The 16,430-nt window shown below is 33.0% G+C and overlaps 1 pseudogene; it reads left to right on the top strand.

Moving 5' to 3' along the window:
- LOC128215455 (phospholipid phosphatase-related protein type 5-like) overlaps nt 1–16,430 on the top strand; it is a 34,523-nt pseudogene that overhangs the window by 6,695 nt on the left and 11,398 nt on the right.

Consider the following 16,430-nt stretch of genomic DNA (forward strand, 5'->3'; position numbering starts at 1 on the left):
AAGCCGGGACTCTGCGTGAGAATTGGCCTTCATGCTCTTATAGAATATACCTCGGGTTGTTATGGGACACTTGTGCAATCTTCGCCGACTTTACACTTAAATTGTCATCTTATAGAAGGTCATATGCCCAGTTTGTGACATGAACGCGCCAGCGGTTCAAAGAGACGCTATAAAATTTAACAAAGCTTATAAAGGCAAACCGGTAATTTTACCCAGTATTCTAATTTCTGTCATACAAAGTAAAAGCACACATATAGTAGTTAAAATGTATGGTCGTTTTTAGACGGGAGGCTAGGTGCGTGTGGGAAAGGGGAAAGAAATGTAGAAATGTTTTTATGTCAAAAGATGGCAATCAAAAACCTCCAAATAATTGCAGAATTTCAAACCGTCATGGCAGGTTTTTGTCAACATACATACAAATGGTCGTTCACTCGGGAACACCAGAAAACTTACTCGCCTACTGGTAGGAAAAAGGTAGGGAGGAGAGAGCTCGTACAATCACCAGTTGGTACCTGAGGTTGCTCTTACCACAAGTTTGTGACAAGTAGTACTTAAAAAAGATGTTTAGTTGTGTGTCAGAATCTGGATGCTTTAAAGAAACCAAACAAAGGAATATTAAGCATACAAAAGTTCAAAGACATCCAAGTGAGCGCAAATGAGGGGTAAATTACAAGAATAGAAAATAATGATACGAACTGAAAAAATGCCATGCATGCAAATGAAAATTCTTCCCATACTTTGCATGATAACATTCCACAAACTTAATGATATTGCTATTTGATTCATTTTGCAAAAACTAAATGTCCTTTTTCCAATATGCTAACAAAAGTAATAAATGTTTGTAAACACTTCATTCTTAATTTATTTTGAATAATTTACAGGTTTACAATATGTTGCCTTAACAAAACTACTGCCAATGACACTACAGCTCGTACTAAGCTGTACTAAAGTAACTAATAGTCATGTGTAACCTTAAGCAGAGAAAAGAAAATGCATTTGGATAGTGTGTGTTTGGTGAATTTTGATGGTGTTTGAAAATGTATGTTGTTTTAACAATTCGGAACGTGATTATTTTATAATATACAGTGCAATTGATGTAAAAAGGATTTGTTTTAACAGGTAAAATATTCTTTTTTTTGTTTTAATAGACTAAATTGGAATAATTTCAATAAATTTGCGACCAAATTCTGATCGGCATTTTGAACATGTTTACGAATTTTATTATGAATGACGTCCAGGCTAACCATCATTAAAATAAAAGCCTGGACGGCATTTTAGAATGACTACAATGTATGTATACTCTATCTTCTACAATACAGTGAATGATGAATAAATGAGCTAGTTGCTTTATATACTAGAGACATATGTCTTCTCAGAGGTCCGTGCTGACGTCACAGACCTGAAAAATAAATAATAAACATTATGAATAATTCATAATGTGTGTTTGTTTGTGTTTACGTAAAAATCACTTAATTGCTATTGCAAATTGTGAGCTTTTAGGTAAGATAGTAAAACGGTTTTGTAAAAATTATATACAAAAGTAAATTAATTAAGCAAAAATACAAATAATCGTTTACACTTCATTCATAAGAAATTTTCCAACAACAGCTGATCTACAAATGTGGCATTCGCTGCTGGTAGTGGAGCATGCCTGACAAAGATTTGGAAAATATGGGAGGAAATTTAAAAATTGCTTTCTCGTGAAAGTGAAGTGAACATTCCAGTTTGAAGCATTTAAAAAGACGAAAGTCTTCATGATGCTTAAATTTTGTTTCACTCAATCGTTGCATACTAATACTGAAAATATCTCATATACAACTAATGCTTCTTATTTCAGTTTAAGATTTATTCAAAATGTAAGCAGATAACAAAGTACAAACATGCATAGCATACATAACATTGCAAACATATCAATATACATAATTATACACAATTGTTTTCATGAAATCAAACACAAGCAAAAGTTTACATTTGTTATAATATCAAACATTCAATGTGAAAAGTATTTTTGTTATGCAATGTGGTCACTCCCTGTTTTTCATCCAGACTTGTGACTGGCATTGATCAGGTTACCCACGGCATCAGCGAGATCGGAAAATGGTAACTCTGAGCCAGAAACCTATTTTCCTAGTGTCATACACTACGCAAAATCAGCACCCATTAGAGGCCTTCCAGGCGACCTTCTACAATTTGTTACACCAATAATGTAGAGTGCTGGACTACTCGGGTGTAACAAACGGGGTATTGCTGACTCGTTGTAGGTACAACGCCGAACTAGTGATCTCAGATACATGAATGGCTATACTGAAGCAAGAATCGAGTGCTACAGCTGCATAGATCGATCAGTGAACGATTGGAAATATGCGATCAACATCAAGTACCCAAAACCACAAGCTAGGCTCGAAAACTCGTAGACTTATTTCTCTTTTGAGCTAAGAGAAGGCTACAGAGTTCACTTTCAAACATACCTCTTAAGCACATAGAGGCATATTTGCTCGCTTTACTTGCAGGCAGGAAATGCTAACTATAATCTCAGAAAGCATTTCCTTTCATGTATCGCACCTTATGAGCAAAGAAGCGATTGAATTTTGAATTTTGAAAAAAACTGAGGCAGCGCTAAATGCAACTACTCGACAGGGCACACTTAGGACTAGCGCCCCATTCGCTTCGTCCACTCTCTATGCATGCACTAGCGTACAGAAAAGGGGTTCTCGTGAGCATAGAGGTTGCCACTCCCTATTTTTCATTGCCTGTAGCGCGACATGATGACCATGAGCGGTTCCTAGTATTGGTACTGTACATCACCTTACACCAATACTAAGCTGGTCTAACGACACCTCCATACTCATGCCAGCCTTTAAATTACTTAAATTGCCAAATCATTTTGCTGAACGAAAACATTGCCACATATCAATGTTCGGTCGTTCAAGAGGAATGTTTGTGATGAATGACGTTTTGCACTTCGAAACCAAACTAAGAATGCAATGAACCTAGTACATTTCACTACGCATCTACATTCTAACACTTTTGACTAACATTATGTTTTAAAAAGTGCTTGATCTTGCAATATTGATTTCAATTTTCATTCAAGCTAAACGTTATAGACATTGACAAAACAACAGGCTTGCATCTTAAACCGCCGCATAAAGGATAGTGAGAAATGAATCTCGTTTACCCATGCTGGCACGAGCAAACAAATCATTTTGTCAACAGCATTTCGCAAAAATGAAACATTTCAAAATGCAGTGCACATTTTGCTCTTGTGCACACTATCAAAATATTTACCATTTACCAAGTTATGCTCCAACCAATATCGTAATCAATATGACAAGACCAAAGCTTAATAAATTTATGAATTACAAGCAGCATCACTGCTAAAATTTTGTTCAATCACAAATGTTCCTCGGTTTCAACCATGACCAAGTCTGGCTGTTTCTCATAAAAATATGGTGAAAACCCGTTTGACTATGGTTTCAGTTAAAAAAATCGACAGACCAAAATGTAACCAATTTTATGAAAAAAAAATGGTTTATCTTTCGTGAACAATACTTTGGATGGCCAAAAAAACAAACAACAGTACTCACAATAGCAAACAAGACCCGCGTTACTGGGGTAAGCAAGACAGCACAAACATAAAAGCAAACAGATAAATCAGTATTTCTCCATTTGATTTTTATTTTTTGAAATTATTTACTGTATGTTTAAATTTCAATGTTCATGTAAAACACGAAATACAAGTGTTGGAGAATTACTGATAAAACAAAAAGCAATGGTACAAAACACATATAATACAAACAGCAATTTAAAACAACAAGTGTGGATAGAACTTTTTTCAAATAAACAATGACATTTCAAATAGATCGACAAATTCTGTCTGCTGTCTTCTGTCGGATCCCCTGTGTATGGCATCTCATCTGAAAAAAATGAAATGAAACAGTGTAAAAGACGAAACATTCTTGCATACAATAGCAAATTAATGTTTACTCTGGTAAATTTTGGTTTCATTAATAACATTGGATGATTTACTTGCAGTGAGTTGTAAATGCTTAGTCTCAAAACATATTAACCATTATCTCAGTTTTAATTTACAAATGACATAGCTGTACACTTAAAATCATGATTTATTTGACAACTTTTCAAAATTTTCAAAATTTTTGACTTTGGATTTTCACCATAGTGCATTCGCTTTTTAACTATATACCTACCAAAGCGCATTTGCGTTTAAGCGATGTAGTTTTTTCACGCTGAGTACCCCCCTTATGAAACTTCTTTTTACATTGATTTTAGAACGATTTAGTTGAATCTCAAAATTAAGCACACCAGGTGACGATGTACAAATATTTTGGGGTGACGAGATTCTGGCTCGCTCGCCCAACCTAACTAAAAGACTTATATATATACTTTAAGTCTTTGAAATTGGCTGGGCGAGGTAACCAAAAAGCTCGTCACCCTAAATTATTTGTACATCGTCACCTGGTGTGCTTAATTTTGTGAGTCGATTTGTCATAAAAGGGTAAAATGTATGATAAATGCTTAGCATCTTCAAATAATTTGACATTCATCATTTGGTTTGACAAATAATAGAGTGAAATGTATGACAAATGCTAAATGTCATGAATCGATTTGACACTTAGCATTTGGTTTGACAACTGAAAGAGTGAAATGTATGACAAATGCTAAATGTCATGAATCTCTTTGACACATAGCTGTAATTTTGCTACCATAATGTGAAATAAGTACAAAGAGCAAAATCAAATCATGTTGGTTCAGTGTTCAAACAGCATTTATTTCAAATCTACATATACAAAATATTTTAACAACAGAACAAAGAAAAGGGTATTGGAAAATAAGTTACTAAAAACTTATGTAAATTCCTTTCCTTATAGTAATTTAGTTCAATAAACGTATTATATTCAAATCCGATCAAGATGCTTAAGATAAGAAGATACGCGATATATTTGCCAGCATACAGTTTTGTTAACAGTTTTATTATACACTCAGCACATACAGCATGTGAAAAGAGGTAAATACATTTAATATAAATTATATTTGTAATATAGAACAAATTTGGTATTCAACCAGGCTGTAAGGTATCTTAATACAGCTAACAAAATCTAACAAAGTTCAAATTGGAATCAGTGAGCCCTTAAGGGTTTGGATATAAACATATAATTGACGTGAGATTTAGTCCATGCCAGGTGGGGTTTGCAGTGTTTTACATATTGTCATTGACATTACTGCTATCACATTTAACATATGTAGCTATATAATTAGTTTAGCATCTCATGCGTGACGCACTAATAAATAGTGTCCCAAAAATGAAGGAATTAAACAAATGTCTAAACAATATCAACATAGGAAATGAACCTAGCTTTGAAAATTAAGCATAATCAAAACATTCGCCTTTCACAAACTTTTTTTCCTTTCTCTGTGTTGCCAAATCATCTTGATCAACTGATCAACGAAATAACGAAATAAGTCTATTTTTTGCTTTTATGCTATACAATACAAGAAGTGTGGAAATAATTATATTGTATATTACCATGTTTTAAAAGAAATAAGCCCCCCCCACACACGCAAGAAATGTCATATTCTGGAACTAATCCGAAATAAAAGTAATAATAAAACAGTATATAATATACAATGGTACAAAAGGGGAAACTTTATCTCGAACATAGCTTCGACTTTAGAAATAAGAAATTTTATTCATTTGATAACATGCAATTCCTATGCGAGATCCCCAATGGTGAATATTTGAAATATCTACAACTTAGCAATACGTCGGATACTGTCATACATGAAGCGCTTTGGATGAGACTATTGAAATCTGGTTTTAGTTGCAACATGCTTAAAATGATTCAAGCTATCTAACGATTTACGCTTGCTATCAATATTTATGCTACTATTTGCTGACGATATTGCGTTATTCACTACCAGTGCAGAAAGTTTACAATTTCGACTAGACACTATAGATCAATATTAATGCCAATGGGAATTAAAGATAAATGTAAATAATACTTAAGTTAACTACGTGTTTTTGAAAAAAGAAAAAGCAATCGTACATTCAGTTGGTCGATTTATGGTGATGTTATTTAAATTGTCAGTGAATTTGTTTACCTAAAAATAAAGTTCCTTACACTGGTAATTTATCACGGGTAATAAATACTTTACATAAACAAGCTTTGAAAGCATATAACCATTTGATTATCCATATTTAGTCGTGTCAATATAGATGTTAAAACAAAACGTTCTTTGTTTGATGCACTTGTTGTACCAATTTTTTTATATTAATACAACTCAAATGATGTTGACAAGTTACACTATTTTTTTTGGTAAATTGCTGTACGCCCCCAGACTTCAAATGCAACTGTTTTGGGTGAGCATGTTAGATTCCCACTGTCTGTCTGCCTTGGGCTACTGGGCTAAGATCATGAATAATCAAGATTCACTTACGTTTTTTTAACAGTGCAAGTTGTACAATGATTTTAATAGAAATATTAATAATAATACAAATGTAAACATATGGTGTTCACCAGTCAAACGGGATAATCTCGACCATGGTAGTATTTTCAATGAATTTAATGCTGATATTAATTATATACCTAATTTGGTGCAACGACTGATAGATCAGAACGTACAACAATCAAATGATATATTGTCTAATCAACCCAAAATGGAATACTATAAAATCTTTAGATGCGAATTTAAATACAAAAAACAAACTATATTGTATATATAATATTAAACTTAATCAAAAGTTCACACAATTCGGAATATCTTCACATAATTTAGAAATTGACACAGGAAGATACAACAATGACCTACTTTAATAACGGTTCAGAAAAAAACAACATTTGAATCTTTAATTAACACATTAGACTCATTTTCAAAATGTTCCGGTCTAAACCTCAACACGAACAAGTCAATAATTATGAGAGTGGGTACATTATAAAACACAACATTAATGTTGTGCACAAATAAATCTTTTATTTGGACTTCAGAATGTTACACAGCTTTATGTTTAACATTTTAACATAATAGACAAAAAGCAATAGACGAAAATATTAATAAAAAATATCGAAGAATTCCATAAAACACTGAAGCAATGGGTACACAGAAAACTTACTCTCATGGGTAAAGTAACTGTGGTGAAAAGATATGCATTACCAAAACTTGTATATCCATTTACAATCTTAACAAATCCAAGTCAAAACATAGTTGATAGTATAAAAAGAGACATATTCCATTTTCTTTGGACCAGAAACCAGAAATGATCAAAAGAGAAATATTATACCAAAAACTTGCAAATGGTGGACAAAAATTAACAAATATTGAAAAATTATTTAAGTCATTAAAAGCTGTTTGGGTGAAAAGATATTTAGACGACAGAAACAAAAGTCAATGAAAAATATTCTTTCATAAGAAGCTGATGCCTTACGGAAATGAATTAATCTTTGATTTTGAAATAGATCAAACACTTATAAATATAATTTCCAAGAATCGTTAATTTTTAAACGACATCCTTAAAGCTTGGAGAATTATTAAAAAATGTATGATATCAATAATAATTTATAATCGAAACATGTTTTATGGAACAATAAAAGTATTTGTAGCAGAAACCTAACCTCATTCTATAACGGATGGTTTGAAAAAGACCTTAAATATCTTGAACATATATTTGACTGTATTACAAACAAATTTTATGACTAAAATCTAATGAGGTACCTTTTCGATTTAAATGGTAATGATTTCATTAAATATCAAACTCTTATTCGTTGAGTGCCACAACATATGAAGATGCAATTAATCAAAGACGGCATCACATTTAAAGAAAACATAACACTAAAAGAAAAAGTTGAAAAATCAGTACAAAAAACACAAAGTTCTTTACTCAATACTGACCTAAACAACTATCCATCCAACCTCAGAAATGAAATGGATCGAACACATGGAAATTGAAAATGAACAACTAGATTTGAACAAAATATACGGTAATATATAGAAATCAACAAAAGATACGATCTTGCGTAGTTTTCATTATAAATTTCTTATGAGAATAATACCCACAAACAATTTACTCTGTAAATTTAAACTTGTCGAGTGCAGTCTATGCACATTCTGTCAACTGAACATTTATATTGGGAATGTAATAAAGTACAACAATTATAGAACAAATTGTGTAAATTTGTTGCCGCAACGACAATAAATATAAACATAGGTAAACGCGAGGCTTTACTGAGAATAGTAGCTATACACACACACACGCACGCACGCACGCGCGCACACACACATGTTTGTAACTTCCTAATTATATTTATGAAATTCTATATACACTCAGCAAAATGTAACAATAGAATATTGTCGTTTGATGCATACTTGATGTACCTAAAGCTAAGAAAAAATAGAAGAACAAATAGCATTTAATAATAACAAATATGAGACACACAAACACAAATGGAAAGTACTTGATATATTATATGATTACTTTAAAAAAAATAACATGAGTAGCCACAACAATAACAGTCAAAAAGAAGTTTTATAAAAATACGAAAATATGTGAGTTTTTGAAAAATGTATTCAGCATTGAAATGTTTACAAAATATCATATTTGTAAGGAACTGTAGAAAAAATAAATGATAATAAAACAACACCAATGGTAGTATGGCAGAACGTTAGATGTAAACAATGTGCACAGAATACTGTTGAGTCAGATTTCACTTTCTATTATGTTGTTCCGCTTATATAGTAATATACGAAGATTGCATGGAAGAAAATCACACTGGCCTAGCTAAATTAAATTTAAGAATTTGTTGTCCTGTCAAAATGTTAAGGTTGTTAGCTAGATTTATTTCCGATGCTATGAAACTTTGTGTTCGAGAGGAAAACTCCAAAATTTGGCTGCTTCTTAATTTTACTTTAATAATAATAACAGTAATGTCAATAATATGGCTTATAATGTTTATGACGATAATGATAATGATAGTAATGACAAAAGTTAATAATGATATAGTTTGTATAACTCGTTAATTAATTATATTATTTATTTTAATTGTCAATATAAACATTTTCATATGCATTTTATTTCATACTTGTAATATTTGTTTATGTACGTTTGTGTTTTGGCCATATCGATATGTATACTATGTGTAAATGGCCAGAGTAAGATGCCGATTTGCCAATAAAAACTTGTAAACTTGTAATAATATACCGCAATACATGAAAGTGAACTAAAATATCAGCTATAACAGTTCTGGCTGAACAAAACATGATGTTGGAGAAAATTAAGTCCCTCAAAAAGATCAAACAGTTTCTGATGCAACATATTCAAAATCAAACTTTTTTAATAAAACATAAAGTGTTCCATTAAATGGGGTTTATGTGAAACTCTTGGCCACTGAGCTTGTTTCTGTAGCTTTTCAAATAAATATTTAACAAATAAGGGGAAACCCTTTAAAAGAAACACTAAATTGGATGGAAACATATACACTATGTACTATATTGCAATACATTGACACATTTCACAGAGTGTGTATACCACGTGATGTATCCATCATAAATGCTACGTCGGAAGGCAACATTTAGCTTCGAATGATGACTAAAAACAATGATAATTTGTCTTTTTCTTCACCATTTTAAATGACACATAAGGCAGTCTATGCCGCTCGAAAAGCCCCGACTTCGTTTTATTATCGGAGTTTAATAAGATTCTAGGTGTCCTCAAACACTGCGACAAACCTGTTTCAAAAATAATGTTTCGTCGGTGCTCCATCGGGTGGCGATTTTGTGGAAAGGTTTGTCAAAGTGTTTTATGAAACTAAACTCTCATCCAAACATTGGTAAAATACCGAATGTGGGACTATGTAAGCGGCGTAGACTGCGCAATGTTTCATTTAATATGTTGAATAAACAGTAAAGTTATCTTTATTTTCATTTGAAGCAAATTATTGCCTTCCGACGAAGCATTTATGACGAAATTTAATCAATAGATTGATACCCAACATTAAATATTTATTCAAATACTAGTTTGTGAAACTTGAGTTCCAGTGATAAGGAAACAATAACCACATGTTCAGGGAGTGTATTATAATAAATGAGCTGTGGAATTACTTGAAGCGCTTTCTCCGCTCGAAAAGTAATGAAATTGAACTAAATTTTAACAAATAGTCTATATGGAATAAACGTTTAAGAAATAATAGCAGTGTAAACCTTATAGTTAAATTACTTAAATACTACATTTTCTGTCCAAAGTATAGAGAAATAATTCCTAATTTCCGCAATTTCGAAATATATATCTATATATTCGAATAAATATTAAACGTGAAATAGTTATTATGAAATAAACAAACTAAATGTCCATCTACAAAATTGGTTTTACTTTCATAACTATCAAATATAAGTATAATATTTTTTTAGAACGCATAAGTGTGTCGCTGTATTGTTATTTTTTAAAAATATATAATCTATAAAATAATTTAGAAGACTGATCCGCATCTGTACAGCACCCATTGTACATCCTCAGTGTGTAAATACTCTTTTAGCAAACTAAAGTAAAATAAAATCTAACTCATGACCATTTTTATACCAACTGATCGATTATACCATGCTGTGTTTCCCATTTATACAATACAACTTACAATCTTTGCTGTTTAAATTGTATACTAATATCATTTTAATTCAAACTCCTGAAAGAACTCACGATTTTACAGTGGTATGTCAAAAAAGCGAAACGAGAGCATCTGGAAATGCAAGGTGTCACTAGTACAACCGGGAAAATAGGTGGATGTTCAAAGTATACAGTGCTCTTATTCCTCGTACTTCTCGTAATTGTTTGCATGAATATAATTAGAAACGCCCTTCGAGAATGCAGTTTTAATACGTTATATGATTTTCTTTCCATGTGACCAGTCCGTGGTTAATATTAATATGAAAAACTACAGAAACAAGCTCAGTAGCGAAATGTTTAAACATAAACCCCGTTTAATGACACAGGGTAAACACCAAAGACATAGAACACAAAAACAAAAAACAGAAATATTGAACAACGGCACAAAACTCCACAAACAACACAGTACATATATACTACATGTATATGTGTAAAAAACTAGTGTGTTTATCAAGGATTGTTAGGTACCGCCTTGGAACGGTCAGTAAAATGTAAATTTACTGGGGTTAAACCAGTTAAGTTTTGTTATATTATGTATGTTTGCTATTCATGTCGGGAGCTTAAATGTTTCTTCTTATGATATACCAGACTTTAAAAATTCGGCTTGTGTCGTGTATTTTGTAAGACTATTGTGAAAATGGGCGGGGTAATTATGATTATAAAAATCAGGGACCTTTAAACCCATTGTAAAAATAAATCTTTAGATATAAGCCATAAAATCACCAATACTCACCAATACCATTTACAGTATATATTTGTTGAAATCATATTTATTAAAAGATATTGCACCGACCATTGACAAAAACAACTTCATCTGCCAAATCAACACGATTTCTTTACTCTATTTTAGTTATTAAAATATAAAAGAAAATAAGTCTAACACTAATTAAAGCTTTTAAAGGTATCTGGAAAAGAACACAAACAACAACAAAGAGGGTCAAGTGAATTTGACATTGATTTAAGGTAACTTTTTTATTTTGGGGCAATGATGCACATTTTGATGGTGAATTTCTAGGTTTCATTTCTGTTGACAAGGAATTCCTAGCTCGTAAGTTAAGTTTATTTCAAGAAGAAGATTGACACCATACTTTAAGACTGACCTCGTTTAAGTAATTGCTGCTACACCGACGGGGATGTTTAAATTTTGAAGTGCGATGAATAAGGCATATTAGTTTTTTGCTAACCTATTTTGATGAGTGATGTGCAGGGTCTAAATAAGTGTACCTGATTTTAACGGGCATGGCAGCTTATACATCCGAGTGGATATGCACCGCCTTACCTCACGCCTGCGTGTACCTCATCTTCATCCGGAGGAAAGACCGTGATGATTTGTGCCCATGTTTTTTTTTCTGAAACTATTGTTTTTGCTAAAATCTGAAAAGGGCCGTAAACATTTGTAACAATTTATCACCGGGTAAATAGTATTCTTAAATTGAGGGAAAAATACTGTCCTCAGATTATAACCGGTAAGTTCCGTAAACTAAACATTTGTAAGTGCATGTACATATATGACGTCATCGTTGGAATAGCACAAGTGACGTCGTCGAAAGAACGCGGAAAATTTTGCCACCATTTTATTTTGAATTTGAACGAGAGTGCTACAAGAAGTTTAAATGGTGTGAGATGGAGATATATAATGCCCGATCTTCGGTTCTAGCTTTGTACATCCTGATAAATATTTTGACTAAATGTATGTGTATATATTAAACAAATTTCGCAAACTATTGTAATGCTTAATACATTGTTTTGTCTTTTGATTTTCATTCCCTTGCCTGGCCTTTTTACTCTTCTATACATATATCTTTCAATATTATACGGCTTTTATTTTAGTGAAGTCAGTGAAGAAACTCCATTTTGAATTTTTGACAGTGTCAAAGTCTTTTTAAGTCCGCAAATGTATCTATCTTTTTTTACATGTTTGACGTGTGTAACATCGCCATCGGCGTAAACTTAAACTAAAAGCCTTTCAGCAATAAAATACAAATCTTATTCTCGACGGATTTTTAACATCTAAAATACTTTACATGTAGCCACACTAATGCGCGTAAAGGGATCTTATTTTAACATTTAGATATATATTCATTTTGTTCAAAAATCTTCAAAGATTCTGAAGCGGCTGTTTATATGGACTTAAATGAGTGTTACCAAAGCATATTTTTGGGGGCCCAGGCATGACACTACCATGGTACAGACATCATTAATTTGTTCATGAAGTTTACTGCCTTTTAGATGGTTTCAAATGCCAAAAAAAGCCTGCTGCCTCCTAAAAACGTTTTTGTTGTTGCACCACATTTTTAAGCATGACATAATCATAAAAGCACTTATAGAGTTATTGTAGTGTTAAAACCAGAACATGCAAATTGTTTAAATAATTCCTGTTTTATTTGTATTATTTTGCCTTTGTTGTTTGTTTTTAAAAAAATAGATAATATATATGTATATTAAAAGACTGTTTACTGTAAAAAAACCCCACACATACGGTCAGGAAACCTAATACAAGTCCTCTTTTATACGGGCTTGAAGACAAACGCAAAGTTTGTCTGTACAAGCCCTCTTACGGTTTGTATGTGTATGCAAGGGACTACTTCTTTTTACCGGAGTGATAGGTATGAAAATATTTGGGCACCACTGAACCATGAAAATGAGAACCAGAAAAGCTTGCCATACATTGTTCATATAAAGCGCGTGCATGCCGGCAAGCAAATTGTACATGTTTTGGGCGGGGTTTGACCTCCGTAAACCAATGAAAATTCATCATGGAAACACCCGGGGTACATGTACTTCTTAGATCGGAACTTCCATATATGGATATGAGATAATAATAGTACTGCATTTAATAGGAAAGCGTGTTTTACTTATGTACAATACAGTATGTAGCAAAATGGTTTTGTCATTGAAGCAGTTATTACATCAGACAAAATCAATAAGTATCACTGAAACTAAATGCTTATGGAATCAAACTTGAATATATTAATCTGCATTTCGAGCTACAATGAACTTTATGAAGATTTCAAGAGAGCATTGGACGCCATTTTGTTTATAAGGAACAACAACAACAACAAATAGAGCCATAACAAATCCTACTCCTAGTTTGGAAGCCGAGCAAATAAGTTTGATTTTATTGTTAAGGTGAGTTCATCTGAGATGCATGATTTTATTTTTTATTGAATTTCATATTTTGAAAACTGTTCACTAGAAACTTCACGCTTGATCTACCTTCGCGTTCCAATCTAGGTACGGGGTTTCCCGGATTTACGGAGATTAAGTGCCAGTAACCACTAAACTATCGTTTCAGGAGCATTCACCGATTTCGTACTTTCCGCGGTAAGTGCACTTTCCTCTAACTTATCAGCCCGGTACGATATTGAATGAGTGCGAATTCTCCGACATCCGTTTCAAATACGCTTCTGACACAATGTAAATATTGCCATTTCTTCTTTTACTTTACAGGGTTTTTTCATATTTTGTTTGTTAGCATCAGATTAAACGGTTAAGTGTCGGTTTTTAGCTGCTAAACAAGATCTTATAGTAGGTGAAACAATTTGTTAATGTCATGCCGACCGCTGCGGCCATTTTGAATATTCTGAACGATCTGCATTATGACCCATAAGCCATAAAAACAAACCAGAAACGTTACTTTCTGTACTTTCTTAATACGTGAGTCACAATGCTGTTCTTTTTTAAGATTGAATGTATTACTGAATGAAAAAATGAACAGTCATTGGGCTAGTTAGCTCCACTGGCCGAAGGCGTGCGTGCGTGCGTGCGTGCGTAAACTTTTACTTTAAACGACATCTCCTCTGAAACTGATAAGCGGATTTTGACAAAACTTCACAGGAATGTTTCTTTGGTGGTCCTTTACCAAAATTGCTCAAATGGTTCCGGTCCATTGCACAATATGGCCGCCAGAGCTAAAAATAGCAAAATCTTTAAACGACATCTCCTCTGAAACGGTTCGGCAGATTTTGATGAAACTTGACAGTAATGTTCCTTGGGTGGTCCTTTATTAAAATTGCTCAAATGGTTCTGGTCCATTGCACAATATGGCCGCCACAGCTAAAAATAGCAAAATCTTTAAACGACATCTCCTCTGAAACGGATAGGCAGATTTTGATGAAACTTGACAGAATTGTTCCTTGGGTGGTCCTTAACTAAAATTGCTCAAATGGTTCCGGTCCGCTGCACAACATGGCTGCCAGGGCAAAAAAATAGAAAAACCTTTAAAGAACATCTTCTCAGAAACCGATGATCAGATTTTGATGAAACTTAACAGAAATGTTCCTTGGATGGTCCTTTATCAAATTTGCTTCAATGGTTTCGGTCCACTGCACAAGATGGCCCCCAGAGGTAAAAATAGAAAAACCTTTAAACGACTTCTCCTCAGAAACCGATGATCGTATTGCAATGAAACTTGACAGAAATGTTACTTGGGTAGTCCTTAACCAAAACAGCCCAAACAGTTCTGGTCTGCTGCACAACATGGGCACCAGAGCTAAGAATAGAAAAAAACGTTAAACTACATCTTCTCAGAAACCGATTATCAGATTTTGATGAAACTTTACATAAATGTTCATCGGGATGCCCTTTAACCAAAATTGCCCAAATGGTTCCGGTCCGCTGCACAACATGGCTGCGAGAGTTAAAACTAGAAAAAACCTTTAAGGACTTCTCGTCCGCAGTCTTCACGAAAAACATTTTAACCTACTAGCCAATTGGACTAGCATAATGGCATATTTTACTAGTCCGAATGACAATCTAGTAGTCCGACTATTTTGCCACATTATAAAACTGTATGCTTGAGGTAAATACCTATTTCAATTGAGCAGCTTGCAGTTTGAGTAAACATTTCTTTATTATGATGCTCATGCAGTGATAGGGAGTGACATCCTTCTGTTGGGAATAGTGCTCCTTGTTTTTCAGAACCTATGGGTACTATGTAAAAACAAAAGGCATCTTGCTTGAATAGACTGTAATAATATCAACATGGTTAGAAAAGAAATGCCATGCTTTAATAGCTTTGATTACATTTTACTACTGAATTACCTCCCTTTAATAGAAAAAAAAATAATGTCTTAATTTTTCACGTATAACATCTTTAAATAATTTTTAAACAATAATAATTTATGAGTTAACATATAAGCATAAAGTTCTCACAAAAAGATCAATTTAAAAACCTTACATTTATACATAGGAAAGTGTATATAGACTGAACATTAATTTTTGTTTAAGTGACATTCTGAAAGTTTATGAAACAGCTATTTTTAGTAACTTAAATGGCCGAAAAGTGTAAGTGAAACACCAAGTCGATTCTATCTCGTCAGTTCTTGTTCAGGTTAGATATTTGCTTCATAATCTATTCAGATTAAATGTTAACCGATGATTAGATTTTGATGAAACTTGACAGAAATGTTCCTTGGGTGGTCATTAACCAAAATTTGTTAAATGGTTCCAGTCCACTGCACACCATGGCTGCCACAGCTAAAAAATAAAAAAAAACTTTATACGACTTGTCGTCGAAACCGATGACCTTTTTTCGATAAAACTTGACAGAAATGTTTGTTTGGTGCTCCTTTACTCAAATTGCCCAAATCATTTCGGTCCACTGCACAACATGGCAGCCAGAGCTATTAAAGTAAATTTTTTTTTTAAATAACTTCTCCTCAAAAATTGATGATTGTATTTCTATGAAACTTGACGAAAATGTTCGTTAGGTGGTCTTTGCTTGAACCTTATGGCCAGTGGAGCACAGGCACTGATGTGCCTCTTG

This window comes from Mya arenaria, chromosome 13 (genome assembly GCF_026914265.1).
Source record: "Mya arenaria isolate MELC-2E11 chromosome 13, ASM2691426v1".
Lineage (NCBI taxonomy): Eukaryota > Metazoa > Mollusca > Bivalvia > Myida > Myidae > Mya > Mya arenaria.